Raw genomic sequence first — 15,171 nt, 5'->3', positions numbered from 1 at the left:
TGCGGGACCCCGAGCGCCCCCGCCCCACCTGCCTGCCCCGCGCGCCCGCGGTCCGCCCGAAACTGGGGCCACTCTGGCCTCAGGTGCTTCCAAGGAGCTGTCGGGCGCATCTGCCTTTGCTCTTTAAACTCAAAATCCCTGAGACCATTCCTCCTCTCCCCTACCCCCACGAGAACAGGGAACTCCAGTGTTTTCCCAAAAGCCACAGAGGTGGGGGGGGGGGGATGCCAACCCCGCCGGGCTAACTCGTAAAATACCAAACTCAAGGCAGAGGAGCAGGGATGAAGGGGTTCTCGAGAACCCCCAAATCAGCAGGCTTCTCCCGCGACTCCGGTCTTCCCTAGATTCTGGTTAGATATTCATCCAGCCCCGCTCTGAAGAAGGCGGGGGTTACCCCAACTCATCCCGGAAGCCTCTAACTTCGGAAATCCCTCCCGTTAGATTTGCAGAACGTTGGTACCTCGTCATCTCGGCGGGGCAAGTCCGGAATCCGCGAGGGCAGGTCCAGGAGGTCACCCAGGGCAGGCAATCCAAGGGAGAGCGCTTTAAAATCCTGCCGCCGCACGCCCCACCAGAGCACCCTAGGCGCTCCTGCCCCCTTCCCGACACCCTTCAGTCTCTCATTCGCCGACTAAACTTTTGGGGGCTCACATCTCCAAGCCTTGGGAGTTCCAAGCTAAGCCTTCCTCTTTTCTGAACCTCTTCACTGGAATGTAATCACGGGAAGACAAGAGGGGTGGCTGCCTTGTTCTTTGCAACGTAAAATCAACAGATACCCAATCAAGCTCCAATGCCCGGCCAGCCCCTCGCCCCCTGGTGCCCACTCTCCCTCGCCCCCCGTTCCCGTCACCTCCGCCCGCCAGTTCTCTCCCAAACTCTGGTGTGCAAGGCCATTTACTTGTGCCCAAGAAAAACAAATCACTGAAGTGATCGGTGAAGAAACGGTGCACCTGGCTGTCCTCCACGGTTTTAAAGAAGAAAACGGAAAGGAGAATAAAATAGGGGAATTCTCCTTTTTCCGCAAGCACAACCTTTGGGGGAAATTCGGGGGCGGGGGGCGTTTTTCCCCGGTGGTTCGGCACTTGGTCCTCTTTTCCTCTTTCGGCTGCTCGGCGCGTCTTACCCTGCTCCCCGCAGAGGGCGCGGTGAGGAAGCCCGCGGGGGGCCCGCAGCTCCATGTCAGCGGCGCCGCCGCCGCCGCGCGAGGCACGCACCGCGGCCGCACTTGTGGCTGGTCTCTGGGCTGAGGGGGCTGAGCTTGCCCGGCCGGCGCCAAATGTCTTCCATGTGAATAACAAATACTCCCACCGGCGGCCGCGATTGGTCTGCGCCCGGCGCCTCCCGATCCTCCGCCCGCGGCCATTCACCCGGCGCGGCGCGGGGAGCCAAGGCCGGGATCGCGTCCGGGATCGCCAATCGCTTCGCGCCAACGAGTCTCCCCTGGAAGCAGGAGGAGGAACCCCGAGGGGCGGGAGCCCCTGGATTTCGGTGCCACTGAGCCAACCCGGCGCGGGCGGAGAGAGGGACGGTCGGCTGACGGATTCCCCTCCGCGCTACATCACTTGAGCCCGCAGCGACGCCGGGACCAGAAATGCCAATAGTTCTGATTTAAAAAAAAAAAAAAAAAAGCACCCCCCTCCCCGCACCCGCCCCGCCCCCAGCAGAAGAGGGAGGACCCAAAGACTCGGTGGGGGGTGGGGAGTGGCGGGGAGGCAGGGAGAAGTGCGAGCGGAGGGAAGGAAGAATATGGCAGTGAGGGAGCTAAGCAGCTCCGACTGCGCCGCAAGCCCGAACCCGGGCGGGAAGGCGCCGCACGACGGCCACGCGGAGCCGGCAGCCGGGACCGCGAGCCTGGGCTTCTCCTTCAGGAGCCCAGCTCCGGAGAGGGTCACCGTGAAGAATACATGGTCGAGGGCAAGTGTCGCCACACGCTTTCTCTTCGGGGGTGCGCAAAGTAAAGCCCGCCAGCCGCGCAGTTCCCCTGCAAAGTTTACCTCGCGCGGCGCAGCTGTTCGGCCATTTGTCCTGCTCGCGGCTCCGGCGATTGTCTCCCCCACCCTCGCTCCCGAGGGTCTCGGGGGGCGCCTTTTACCGAGCCCGCGGAGCTCGAGCATGGACATAGGACGGTCCCGCTGCGGCACTGCGCAGGAGGGGGCGCGGGCGGTCACGGGGACCGTCGTGGTATGGAGCCGATTCTAGCAGCCGCCGGTGCGGGGCGGGAAACTCCTGAGGACCCGCGCTGCGCGGCTCCTCGGCGTCTGAGGGGGAACCTCGGGATTCCCTTCGCCTCCAGCCGTGGGAAACCCGCGGGCTCTGCGTGCGCAGTCCAGCGGCCCTCCCCGCACCTATCGCCCGGGCACCGCGCACCTGCCGGCGCGCGCGCGCGCGAGAGGGAGCCCCGGGCCGCTCCGGGCCGGGGGAGCGGCGGCCAGCGCCGCCTTGTGTTGGTGAGAAAGTTCCATCTAGAGGCGGCCGCGCGCCACTGCAGCCCACACCCCAGGCCGCCAGGGGAGCAGGGGAGCGGGAGAGCCGGCGGCCGCCTCTCCCCGCCGCCCAGCGGGCGGCGTGGGAACGCCGCGGGACAGGGCGACGGGCGGTGGGAGATAGCGAGGACGGAGACGGGGAGGACAGACCCCCGCGCGAGGCAGCTCCTCCTCCTCCATTCGGCATCTCCGCAAGGAATTTCAACTTCCTACGCTGACAGGTCTCTTGCATGATCCTGTGTTACTTATCCTGTTCAGGCTTCTTTAATTCTCACACCAGCTCTGCGAGGGGATGGAAGTAATAAATTAAGAAGGATGAAGAAGGGAGCTGAGGCTTAGAGACACAGCTGCAAAGTGCTAGAGCCAGAAAGCAGAGCTGCCTGGCTTCCAAACCCCGCACACACTTCTCGGGGGGGGGGGGGGGTTGCTGCTTTTCCCAAAACTGGCATCGGTGTGTGACGTTTCCACGGAGGAGACAGCTGTTTCGTAAAACCACCCTCTTTGTCCCTTAGAAGAATCTACAGGTTTCCAGCTCGGGAGACCTCTTCCCCCTTTCACTCCCTTCTCTACCCATTCCCATCCCTTTTCCCTCTCCCATCTTCACATGAAGGGGCTTGATTGTGGGATCATTTTGTGATCGCAGCCACCTGGAGGGAAGAAGGAGGCTTTGGAGAATAAAATAGGCTGGGTCCCTTGCCCTCGGGTTCCTCTGCAGGGAGCCTCAATCCACTATAAATGTATAGCACAGCCTTGAAGGCAGTGACCAGAAGGCAGCCCCCAGCCTGGAGCAGAGAAGGTGCTAGAAGAAATCCTGATACAGAGATTAGATTAGGGGTTGTGTGGACTCATCAGTGACGTGTCTGCAGGAAGTTTGGGAGACTTTCTTACCAACTGGAAGGGCTCCCTTCTTCTCTCTCAGAAGTGTGATTTCTCACTCAGCAGCCTGATTTCTGTAGTAGACAGCCCACCAACCACCCCAAACTGCACTAGGTCTTAGCAGTTATCACAGGTCATGGGGCTGTCTGAGTCTTACTAAACCCTTTACTATGTATGCATTAATACATTTGGAGAGTGGAGACATGAAGAAGGGGGCAGGCATAGGAAGTCTGAAAATATTCTGAACCCACAAAGCTGCTGACCACACCATGGTCTCCAGAGTCTGCTAGAGGCAAGCTGTGGGCCCACTAAGTAGATGGTCGCTCCAGGGCAAGCTAGGGAGCACCCTAGCATTCTGGTGGACCCATTTCAGAAATGAGGACAGCATAGCTGGTGGTGGCCTTTGGAGGCCTGACAAGGCTAAGTGAGCTGCTCAGGGGAGAAGTGCCTAATGAGCCTGCTTTTCTCCGTTCCCTATTGACCGTCACCTGCGGAGAAATGGTGTCCTGCGGGCACATCGCTGCCTCTTTTGGTGCAGCCCTCTGAGAGATGAGCAGAACTGATCTCCCCTGGGGAAAGTTTAATTCTCATGTGTGGTTTTGCATCATCTTTAATTCTTGAAACTCAGAATGGGACCATCATGCCAGTCCTACATGGAATCTGGTCAATAGGGAATAGATCCATTATATGTATTCTGGAGTGTTTTCAGTGAGTTTATCTGGAGCCCCAGAGCAAGTGACATAAACTCATACACAGGTTATGATCCACCCAGACGGATGGCAACATCAGGGCACAGGAAGAGAGACCATCTCCACGAGTCATTGGTCCCTGTCAGTCATACTCACATTAAAGAGGCACTAGACTGTCAAAAACCCTATTCATCAAGCTGAAACCCCATACCTCTGCTTGCCCTCTGCTGCAGCCTGTGTCGGAGGAGAGTGCCTAAAGCCCAGGCAGTCCAGACAGCAGGCAATTCCAGAGTCATCCACCTGGTCTCTCCTTGGACTATCAGACTGCCATATGAAATGTATCTTCAGAAGGTGTCAAACCCCATCAGCTATCCCACCCCAAATATTTATGCAAACCAAATATATTTCCTGGTTGTTAATCCTCCAGGAAGATTTGCCTATAATCTTCTCATTTTCAGTTGATTTAAAATGTGAGAAACTGCCCATGTGTTAGAAAATGCAAAAAACAATGCCATATGTTTGCGGTCCATTTAACTCAAGCTGTGATATGTATTCCACACATGGAGATTTATGCCACAATTCCTGCTTTGGGGTAATCGTTAAGACTCGGAACCTTTGCAGGCTACTCACCCAGGAGGAATATTGACAGCGTGAAACTCCCACGTGGAGCAAAACTGACAGGGAAAAGTGGGAATGGGATTTGTTTCTTTTGGAAACTAAGACAATATTTTTCTTGCTAAACCATCTGCAAGCGGTGTGTATCCTGTTAGTTTTGCTCCGTTTATTAAAACACTGGCTCCTGGAAGCAAGATCAGACATGTGGGACTGACTGGGCCAATGAGGTCCGTGACAGTGATGCGCCCCTCACCCTCACAGCTCACACCTGTGTGCAGGAGTCATGTGGGAGGGATTTCCTGAAAGGATAAGTATGGCACAGTGCACATGAATCCCTAACTGGCTTCACTGGGGTTCCCCCAGGAGCACAAGCTGAGACAAGGATCCAGGGGCAAGTAGTTTATCAAAAGGGTGAGGGAAGTCCCAGTAGTCAGGTGGGGAAGTGAGCCAGTAAAGGGTACATTACCAAGCCACTTTGCCACTGTGGGCCCCTGGAGCTTAATACCAGTGGAGAACCCTGGAAGCCAGGGTAGATCACACACCAGAGTTGCCCCAACCCAGGGGTGAGGGAGCTATACACCCACTCCTATCAGTTGTTAGTAAGAACTGCTCACAGATGGTGTGAATTTCAGGCAATTTCAGCCAACTACCTGGGTGGCAGCCAGCCTCCAGAGGCCAGGTATAGCCCTCTGGCAAAGGAATACAGGTGCTGGCAGTTAGTAGGCAGGCAGGGTGTAATCGAGAAGTCTGAGAAAATATAGCAGGTGACAACATCTGCAACAGCTGCTTTTAGGAAAACTGCACGACACTTACATGGATCAAGGCAATGTCTCTCCACATGTGGTCCTGAGGCCACCTGCCTCAGACTCACCAGGGAGCCAGACAGAAGCACAGATTCCTGGGCCCGATCCAGAGCTGTTTGAATCAGACTCACTGAGGTAAGGCCTGGGGTCCTGTATGTTTTGCAAACACTCCAGGTGATTCTGATGATGTTCACTAAAATTTTGAAATCCACTGCTTTCAGGAAATCACTCTTCCTCACAGGCAACCAGCAGGCAGCGTGTTTAAATACGTAAAAAGTTACTTGCAAAGCCTAAGGAGACAAACCTTAGAAATTAGGAGCCTGGGGAGGGGATGCCGATGCTGTCTAATCCTTGTTCTCTCTTTTACAACTTTTTTTAAACTAAAGAGGATCCATCCAGTGTTTTCTAAGAGGCTGGGTTTCATTTCTAACTCTGCCATTGATAAATCATATTCTCTTGCTCTTTTAACATTTCTGCACCTCAATTTTTTACCTGTATGTGGGTATAGAAAAGACAGCCATCTGTTCCACTCCCCTATCAATAATGTAGAGTTGTCACTGGAAAGGGGCTGCTAACACACACAAAACATACACACACACACACACACACACACACACACACACACTCTGCATTTCCCCAACCTCTCCTGCCTCTAGCTGGGGTCAGTCATCTAGTTGCTGTAGAATGAACAGAAGCGACGTGTGCCACTTCTAGGCTGAAAATCGAGAAGCTGAGGCTTCCACCCTCCTCTCTTTCCCCTTTTTCCAGGTGGAGGCAGAGACTTTCATGGTCCTAGGAATGGCAGTTCAAGATGGAAGGGCCCTGGGTCCTCAAATCGCCAAGTTGAGGAATGCTGCCTGACAACCAGAAACAACCATGCGGAATTATTAGGTGAGTGAGAAACTTTTACCATATTGAGTCACTGAATTTTAAGGGTTCATCTGTTATAGGACTTCGCTGTTTTTCCAGTGAAGTAGCATTGGAGGAGGTTACAGAGAGGACCCAACTGCTGTTGACCTGTGAGCTCGACCCAGCCAATCAGCGACTCCCTGCCCTTTCTCCTGTCCTCGGAATGTGCATTTTACCTACTATTCCCATGCTAGCAGCTATTGCAAGGACGGAGCCTCGAGAGAGTAATGTGTTGTTGAGACCATCTGGACTGGATACGTGACTGAACCCCATTAAGGCTGCTGTATAAACTGTTAAGATTCTGGTGGGTGGGCACAGAGATCTACTTACCTTGTAGTCACCCAGGACAATCTTCATAAGTAAGTTCCCTTGTTTGTTATACCTGCCACCTACCAATCTGGGGTGCTCTGCCTCTTTCTTAGGTCTCCTTGCCCTCTGCATTCAGTGACTGGTTTCAGACTTTCCCCAGGGAACTGCCAAGATTACGAGCCAACAAGTGGACGGGGTAGTGGTTCCTCACTAATCTAGGAGACACAAGGGAGAAATATCCCTGTTTCTCTAAGAACTACTTCAGTGCAGCTACTTGCCCTTCCTCAACAACGCTTGTGCGCCCAGAGACATAGGGCCACGTATGTCCTTCCCAAGCCCCATCCTCCCTACCTCCGGCCTAGCCTGGCCTGAGAGAAGGAAATGATAGCAGCATTGCAGTGTCTGCCTCCTCCCTCTCTCTTACCAGACACACTGTCAAGCGGAGGGGACTGCTACTCAAGAGAGATTTGCATCTCACTTCCTCTTGGAGGACCGCCTTCAAGTATCAAAAAAAATATTCTTTTGAACTAGCTGGGGAAAGGGATCTGTATTTCCCAGCACTGAAACACCTTCATTATTTCTTCTCCACCCTCCCTTCTCAGACCAGATCAGTCCTATTTTTCCTCAAAAACTTTCCCAGACTTCTAGAACATCCTAACAAGACCAGCACAATTTAGCTGTTGGTGGTTTATATTAATGCATTTTTCCCCCTCTTATTGCACCTCTATCAAGCGGGACTGTTTTCTTATATGGTATAGTAGCGACTTCACTTGGGTCCTAGCACAGATAGTAAGTAATCATGAGTTCCTGGGCCATTAACCTTGGAAAGAATTAAGAGAAATGTCACCACCACTGTGGCTGCCACCACACCCAGCGACCCCCACTGCCTCCTTCTCCTCCATCTCACCACCTGCACTATCGCACCATCTCTACCTCCCAGTCCTCGACCACCATCCATCAGGCACCCACCTTAGCTCCCTCCAAGGCTAAAAGATGACACTAGAAAAAGCTTAATGGAGATCATATTTTTAAATCACTTTGTATAAATTGCTCGATGTAACTCAATCCCTAATGTGACTTTGAGTCTTACATTTCAGTTCGGTAGGTTTAAAAACTATCTAAACCTTACTCTAATTATTCATGAAATTTTGAATCTGACTCTCAGAAACCTGTGTTCTTATAAGAAAAAACAATGTTCAGCAAACAGAACATAAATACTAGCTACTCGTTGCTGTTGTGCAAGAAACAGCTTGTATTACATTTCATATGCTTTAAATTTGTAATAGAGACTTCTTGTGATAAGTTGAGGTCAGAAATGAGCATTCGTTTCATGAGAATTCCAGGGATGGGATATTTTGGCTTGTTTTGCTACTTATCATCAACTGACTAGGAAGTAATAACCAGACAAAGGTATGCAGATGAGCGTGAACTCAATAATGAGTCCAGATACACCATTTGATTCTTTCCAAGGCTAATAATCAAGTAACACATGATTACCCACTTGCCCAGGGAACTAAATGAAGTCATAGCCACTACATCATAAAATAACAGATATGCCTAACAGATGACTAATAATACAGAGAAAATGTACAACATTCAACAGCTAAATGATAAGGCCAGATTAGGGTGTTCTGTGAGTTTGCGAAAGTTTTGAGAAGAGAGGACCAAGCTGGTCTAGAAAGGAGGGGTAGAGAACAAAAGAGTATGTTCCATAGCTTACGGAAAACACCACTTTCTCTTTCCCATAATCCAAAAGAATCTTACTAAAATATTATTTTCTCGGTACAAAAATACGGCTTATGGCAAGCAAATCATGAAACTCACCCAGATGTACTGAGATACCAAAGAAACCCAGCTTAAAAAAAAGTTAACTTACAAGACAGCATAGTAGGTATCTACCATTGTAGGTAATTGTAGGTAATTGTACAATTACCCCAAAACGTAGCAACTTTAAACAGCACACATTTATTATCACACAGTTTCTATTGGTCAAGAATCCAAGCCTGGCTTACATAGGTCTTCAGCTCAGGCTCCCTCCCAAGACCACAATCAAAGTGTTGGCTGAGACATTAGCCATCTCAAGACTTGACTGGGACAGGATCTGCTTCCAAGCTTACTCAATGGTTATTGGCAGGATTTAGTTCCTTGTGAGATGTTGGACTGAGAGCTTCAGTCCCTTGCTGGCTATTGGCCAGAGTCTGCCCCTAATTCCTTGCCACATGAACTTCTCAATCAAGCAGCTAACAACGTGGCAACTAGTTCATCCGAGTATGCAAGTGAGAATGAAATCAGGAGGGTGCTGGCGAGACGGAAGTCACAGTCTTCTGTAACCTAATCTTGGAGGTGACATCCCCTCACATTTGCCATTATTCTTCTATACACTAGAAATGAGTCAGCAGGTGACTCAACCCCCACTCAAAGGAAAGGGGGTGATTACACAAAGGCACAAACTCTAGGAAGCAGGCATCTTCAGGAGCCGTCTTAGAAGTCTGCCTACTACAGGAATTGTTGCTTTGAACATCTCATCACAGTGAGGCTCGTGGAGCCCTGAATGCGCCTGCCTGTGGCTCCATCAAGCACTCAGAGCCATTGTTAAGCAAGGAACAGCATCTACCATTTATAAATTCTTAAACTTTGCAACTGACAGCGTTAATATATTGTTGCATTTAATGGGGAAAAAATAAGTTTGTGAGGTAGAGAAAAAACAGTTGGCTGGGATTCCATTGCCTTTTAACTGTTTTTATTTATTGTTTTATTTCTGGATGGTCACAGAGCGTCTAATACAGGTCCTGCCTGTACTGAAACAGAATTATTTTCTTTTTTCTCCTTTTCTTCCTTCCTTCACATTTCTTCCATTTTTGGATACTTAGTGGTAACTTCATTGGAGGGAAGAAGAGTGAAAAACATGATCATCTTCTAGCTAAATTATTGCACGTCTTAATCTTTTTTTCTCCCCATTGCAAGTTGAGAAGAGGGAGGCAGGAAAGCAAGCAGAAAAGGAACCAGAGAAGAAGGAGAGAGAGGAGGGAAAAGGAGGCTCTGGGAAAGACGCTAGCCATCTGGGGTTTTATTGCCTTAAATTAGAAGTGAGGGAGGAATTCCCAGTTCACTCTTCTGAGGGAGAAAAGCAGAATCCAGGAGCATTTCCAAGGGCAAGTTCTGGATGCAGTTGTTTGAGTGGGAAAGCCAGTGGTGGCAGAAGTAGGAATGCGGGCTGGTGGGAACACTAGGGGCTATAGACCAGGAGGGCTGCCCAGCAGCAAAGGGGAACAGTGAGACCAGTGGAGTGGGGCTGGGAAGAGCAGGAGAGAGAACTGTGCCCAGAATAATAGCCGGTGAGCAGGGCCGGGTCCCCTTAAGGGGATTGAAAAGTGAGAACTTAAACAGGAGATGGGGAAAGGGTAATCTTTTCCCAAGGACATGTCAAGGGCTTTTAAGAACAGGGAGGGTTATTCAGATGGGCCCATGGAAAATCTTCATCCCTGGAGGGCCACTCATTTTTCTCTTCTTTCCTTCTCCAGCCTTCCCTACCTTCACCTCCTAATTCTACCCTTTCTCTCTTTACTTTTCTTTCTTCCCATCTTTCTTTTTCTCTCTCTTTCAGTCCTTACTCTTTATGTGACCTAATTACAAAACAAAAGGATATCTATTATATATTATTACTTCCTGAATAGAATTTCCTGTTCCCTGCTCTAAGTTAAAAACCTTAAGAGATGGTTATTTGTTTAAAATCCCTGTTTTGGGGTGCCTGGGTGTCTCAGTGGGTTAAAGCCTCTGCCTTCAGCTCAGGTCATGATCTCAGGGTCCTGGAATCAAACCCTGCTTCGGGCTCTCTGCTCGGCAGCAAGCCTGCTTCCTCCTCTCTCCCTCTCTGCCTGCCTCTCTGCCCACTTATGATCTCTGACTGTCAAATAAATAAATTAAATCTTTAAAAAAAATAAAATAAAGTAAAATAAAATCCCTGTTTTAACTATTTTTAATTTACGTAACCTTCAATAGGCTTTTTTCCCCTTTTCTGACCCTTCATAGGAAAAAAATGTTCATGTCCCTACGTCAAACTGTTATAGTTGGCTGGAATCTCTATATGTTGTGCTTGGCTATGACATAACACACTTGTCAGTAAATTCTTCCCTGATGAAAGGGTCATTTTGTTTAAGTCTAAGGTTCCCAACTGGACATTGGCATGACTATCAAATCTGAACTAAATTTAAAATCTTTGCATGTAACCTATGGATTGAAAATATCTTACAATACAAAATCAGTACAAAGAGAGAATTATGGTTTCAGTAATCTATATTGCAAATATATTGTTACATCCTAATAATTGACAGTAAAGAGTTTTATTGGCAACAATTAAAAAAAAGATAATGAGGAACAATTTGATCTGACTTTGAAGAAAAAAGAAAGCCAAACTCTCAAAAGCCTAAAATTAAGCTTTTCACCTCAATTCTGATACTGTTTTAGCAGCATGTGTAGGGCTCCAGCAGCTAACTCTGAAGTGTGATCCTGTCCCTGTCACAGCTTAAGAAGCACTATGTCACAGGAGTGCCTTGACTAGGAAAACTCCCAGAGACACCTGAATGTCACTAATGGTGCTCCGGCCACCACAAATGAAGAAGGGCTTCACCCTTCCCCAGACCAAGCAAAGACAAAACATCCCCTCTAGTCAGGAAACGTTTCAGGCACCTTCAGTGTCCCACCGTAAAGACATTTAGACAATTCACTGTGCTGATGTCCAAATTAATCAGGTGAGGATTTGTGTAAATTCCCCAGAAAACAGACTAGTATGTCTTGAGGCTGGTGCTGTGTGCAACCAGCAGTATATATAGGCGGCCATCTTACCATCTGACAAGACCAGCCATTTTGCCAGTGTGGCTCCCTCTGAGGAACTGTTTTCAAAAAAACACACTCTCACACATTCACTTCTGAAGCTAAAATTATGCATATAAGGTCTAAGATTTTCTTTGATAAAAGTACATAAGAGTCGGGGGAGGAAATCTGAGTCTCTCCAAACTTGAATCTCTCCCAAATTTGAGTCTCCTTGAGAAAGCCACTCTCACCTGCACTCAGAAGAAACAAAGGGGTTAGAAAATAAAAAGAGGAGAGAAAGTGGGAAATAAGACCAGAAGGGAATCCAGAAGAATGTTTCAATATGAAGGGATAGTGTAAAAGTCACCCAAAACACAGGAGCATTTTTCTAAAGTACTCAAATTTCAGCCAAACCTAGAATTACCGAGATAGAAAAAGCTGCTGAGGTTATCTTGTCCAAACCATTCTAACCACAGTGAGAAAACTGTTGCCCAGGGCAGGGCAAGGACTTGCCCAAAGTCAGGTGGTGAGTTAGAGGAAGAGACAGGAGTAGACTGGCCTGCTGACCCTGGCCCAGTCCTTTGCACATCACCCCAGAACTCATACAAAGAATATTTAAGTTTACATTTTTAGATATATATATTGGGGGGGTATATATATATGTATATGTATGTACATATATACACACATATATACATATAAATGTATATTTATATACATATACATGTATATACATATATGTGTGTGTATATATATATGATTTCTTTCTCTGCATTCATAAATTATTCCATGCAATGTTCTTTTCAAATTAGGGTAATAGGTTTTCTACTAAATGACACTCTGTTGTTTACTGGATATTTAAATTTACCTGACCCAAAGTCTTAATCACAAATATATTCAAATGAAGAAGACAGATAAAGTGAATATTGCAGTTTATTTGCATTTCCCAAAAGCATTTACTAAGTATTACTCTTGAGCACAGCATTATCTTAGCCACGGCTTCCTATAGTCAATCTTATTTTCAAGATACATGAATAAAAAGCATGAAGCCTATAACAACCCACACTCTTCCCTGAGAATAGGATTAATTCTTGGCAATGCCAACAAACTGGCAAAGATTGCCACAGCTCATCTTCCTAAGCTAACCTCACTTTAGTTCCCAGCCTTCCTCCTCCCAGTCCCCGACATACTCTCCCCCAGGAGCAAAATTGGAACATTTTAACAGAAGGACAATAATGGAAACTCTAAATGCTTAATACATGCAGTCTACTTCTTCATTAATGAGAACAATTCAAATCACTAAGCTACATCAAACCAAATAAGCCGAGGCTGGAAGCAGCCATATGTTAATTAGCTAGACAAGAAAATACGATTTCCGAGATTTTGTCCTTAACTACAATTAAGCTACCTAGCTTCTCAATGATGCCTCCTAAGTGATTTATTTTGCAACCTCTTTGACATGTTTGGGTTAGTGCCAATTTATATTAAGACAATGAGACCCTCTACATTTCTAGAACTTGTTTCCTCTATCTGCTGTACTCCCTTTCCCAACCAGGACCCAGAGAGCTATGGCAAGTTATGGTAGAATTTCTGCAATGTCCTTCTCTCATGCCTATTCCTTTCTCTCTCTCCTTAACCAACCAACCAACCAACCTGTAACTAACCAATCCTCTTCTCTCCACACTTATTCCATCAACCTTCCCACACATTCTTTTTTTTTTTTTAGATTTTATTTATTTATTTGGCAGAGAGAGATCACAAGTAGGCAGAGAGGCAGACAGAAGAGGAGGAAGCAGGTTCCCTGCTGAGCAGAGAGCCCCATGCGGGAGTTGATTCCAGGACCTGGAGGTCATGACCTGAGCCGAAGGCAGAGGCTTTAACCCACTGAGCCACCCAGGCACCCCCCTCCCACACATTCTTAAGAAGGACTGAAATTTCTCAACAAAATATTAGCAAACCAAATCCAACAATACATTTTTTTTAACTTTTTAAAGATTTTATTTATTTATTTGACAGAGGGAGATCACAAGCAGGCAGAGAAGCAGGCAGAGAGAGGAGGAAGCAGGCTCCCTGCTGAGCAGAGCGCCTGATTCGGGGCTCCATCCCAGGACCCTGGAATCATGACCCAAGCCAAAGGCAGAGGCTTTAACCCACTGAGCCACCCAGACACACCCCAACAATACGTTTAAAAAATCATTCACCACAATCAAGTGGGAGAGCCACAGCAATCAGATAACATAAAGAAATAAAAGACATCCAAAGTAAAAGTCACTATTTGCAGATAGCACAATGCAACATACAGGAAACCCTGCAGGCGCCTGGGTGGCTCAGTTGGTTGAGCAACTGCCTTCGGCTACAGTCATGGTCTCAGAGTCCTGGGATCGAGCCTCAGGTTGAACTCCACGCTCAGTGGGGGGTCTGCTTCTCCCTCTCCCTCTGTCCCTCTCACCACTTGTGCTTTCTCTCTCTCTCTCTCTCAGATAAATAAATAAAATTTTAAAAAAGAAAACCCTAAAGACTCCACCAAAAAACTGCTAGAACTGATAAATGAATTCAGGAGGTCGCAGAATACAAAATCAGTATATGGAAATCCATCGCATTGCTATACACCAATAATGAAGTAGCAGAAAGAGAAGTTAAGAAAACAATCCCATTTATAGTTGCACCAAAAATAATATAATACCTAGGAATAAACTCACGGAGGTGAAAGACCTCTATACTCCGAAAACTGTAAAATACTGATGAAAGAAATTGAAGACAACACAAATAAATGGAAAGATATTTCATGGTCGTGAATTGGAAGAACAAATATTTTTTAAATGGTTAAAATGTCCACACTACACAAAGCAATCTACAGATTTAAAGCAATCCCCATCAAAATACCAAAAGCATTTTTCACAGAACTAGAACAAATAACCCAGAAGATCCCAAATAGCCAAAGTAATCTTGAAAAAGAAGAACGAAAACAAAACTGGAGGTATCACAATCCCAGATTTCAACATATACTACAAAGCTGCAGTAATCAAAACAGTATGATTCTTGCACAAAATGGAGATCAATAGAACAGAAGAAAGTTCCCAAAAATAAAACCATGCTTATATGGTCAATTAATCTTCAACAAAATTGGAAAGAATATCCAATTGAAAAAAGAAAATCTCTTCAACAAATGGTGTTGGGAAAACTGGACAGCAATATGCAAAAGAATGAAACTGAAGCACTTTCTTATACCATACACAAAAATAAACTCAAAACGGATTAAAGACATCATGTGAGACCTGAAACCTTCAAAATCCTAGAAGACAACACAGGCAATAATGTCTCTGATGTCGGCTGCACCAACATTTTTCTAGATATGTCCCTAAGGCAAGGGAAACAAAAACAAAAATAAACTATTGGGACTATATCAAAATAAAAAGCTTCTGCATGGCAAAGGAAACAATCAACAAAACTAAAAGACAATCTACAGAATGAGAGAAGATATTTGTAAATGACACATTCAATAAAGAGTATCTAAAATATATGAAGAAATTACAAACTCAACACACACACACACACACATACACATGCACACACACAAAATATAAAATACTCCATTTAAAAAATGAGCAGAAAACAGGAATAGACATTTCTCCAAAGACATACAGATGGGCAACAGACCCATGAAAAGATACTCAACAT

At 47.0% G+C, this 15,171-nt stretch overlaps 1 protein-coding gene across 4 annotated transcripts in view; it reads right to left on the bottom strand.

The window, feature by feature from the left end:
• The window catches only part of GRM8 (glutamate metabotropic receptor 8), a 744,073-nt gene extending 742,850 nt beyond the window's left edge, over nucleotides 1-1,223 (bottom strand). For 3 of the 4 annotated variants that reach the window (XM_046019994.1, XM_046019996.1, XM_046019997.1), the window contains exon 1: nucleotides 1,124-1,223. The gene's annotated coding sequence lies outside the window, so the exon portion shown is untranslated. Of the gene's footprint in view, nucleotides 1-460; nucleotides 536-1,123 lie in introns of those variants that run through there. The other variant, XM_046019995.1, reaches the window with a different exon arrangement.
• Nucleotides 1,224-15,171: the final 13,948 nt, after the last annotated feature.

Source organism: Meles meles, chromosome 10 (genome assembly GCF_922984935.1).
Source record: "Meles meles chromosome 10, mMelMel3.1 paternal haplotype, whole genome shotgun sequence".
NCBI classification, from domain to species: Eukaryota; Metazoa; Chordata; class Mammalia; order Carnivora; family Mustelidae; genus Meles; species Meles meles.
Note: the sequence above shows the minus strand (reverse complement) of the source record. Positions and strands in the feature narration are given on the sequence as shown.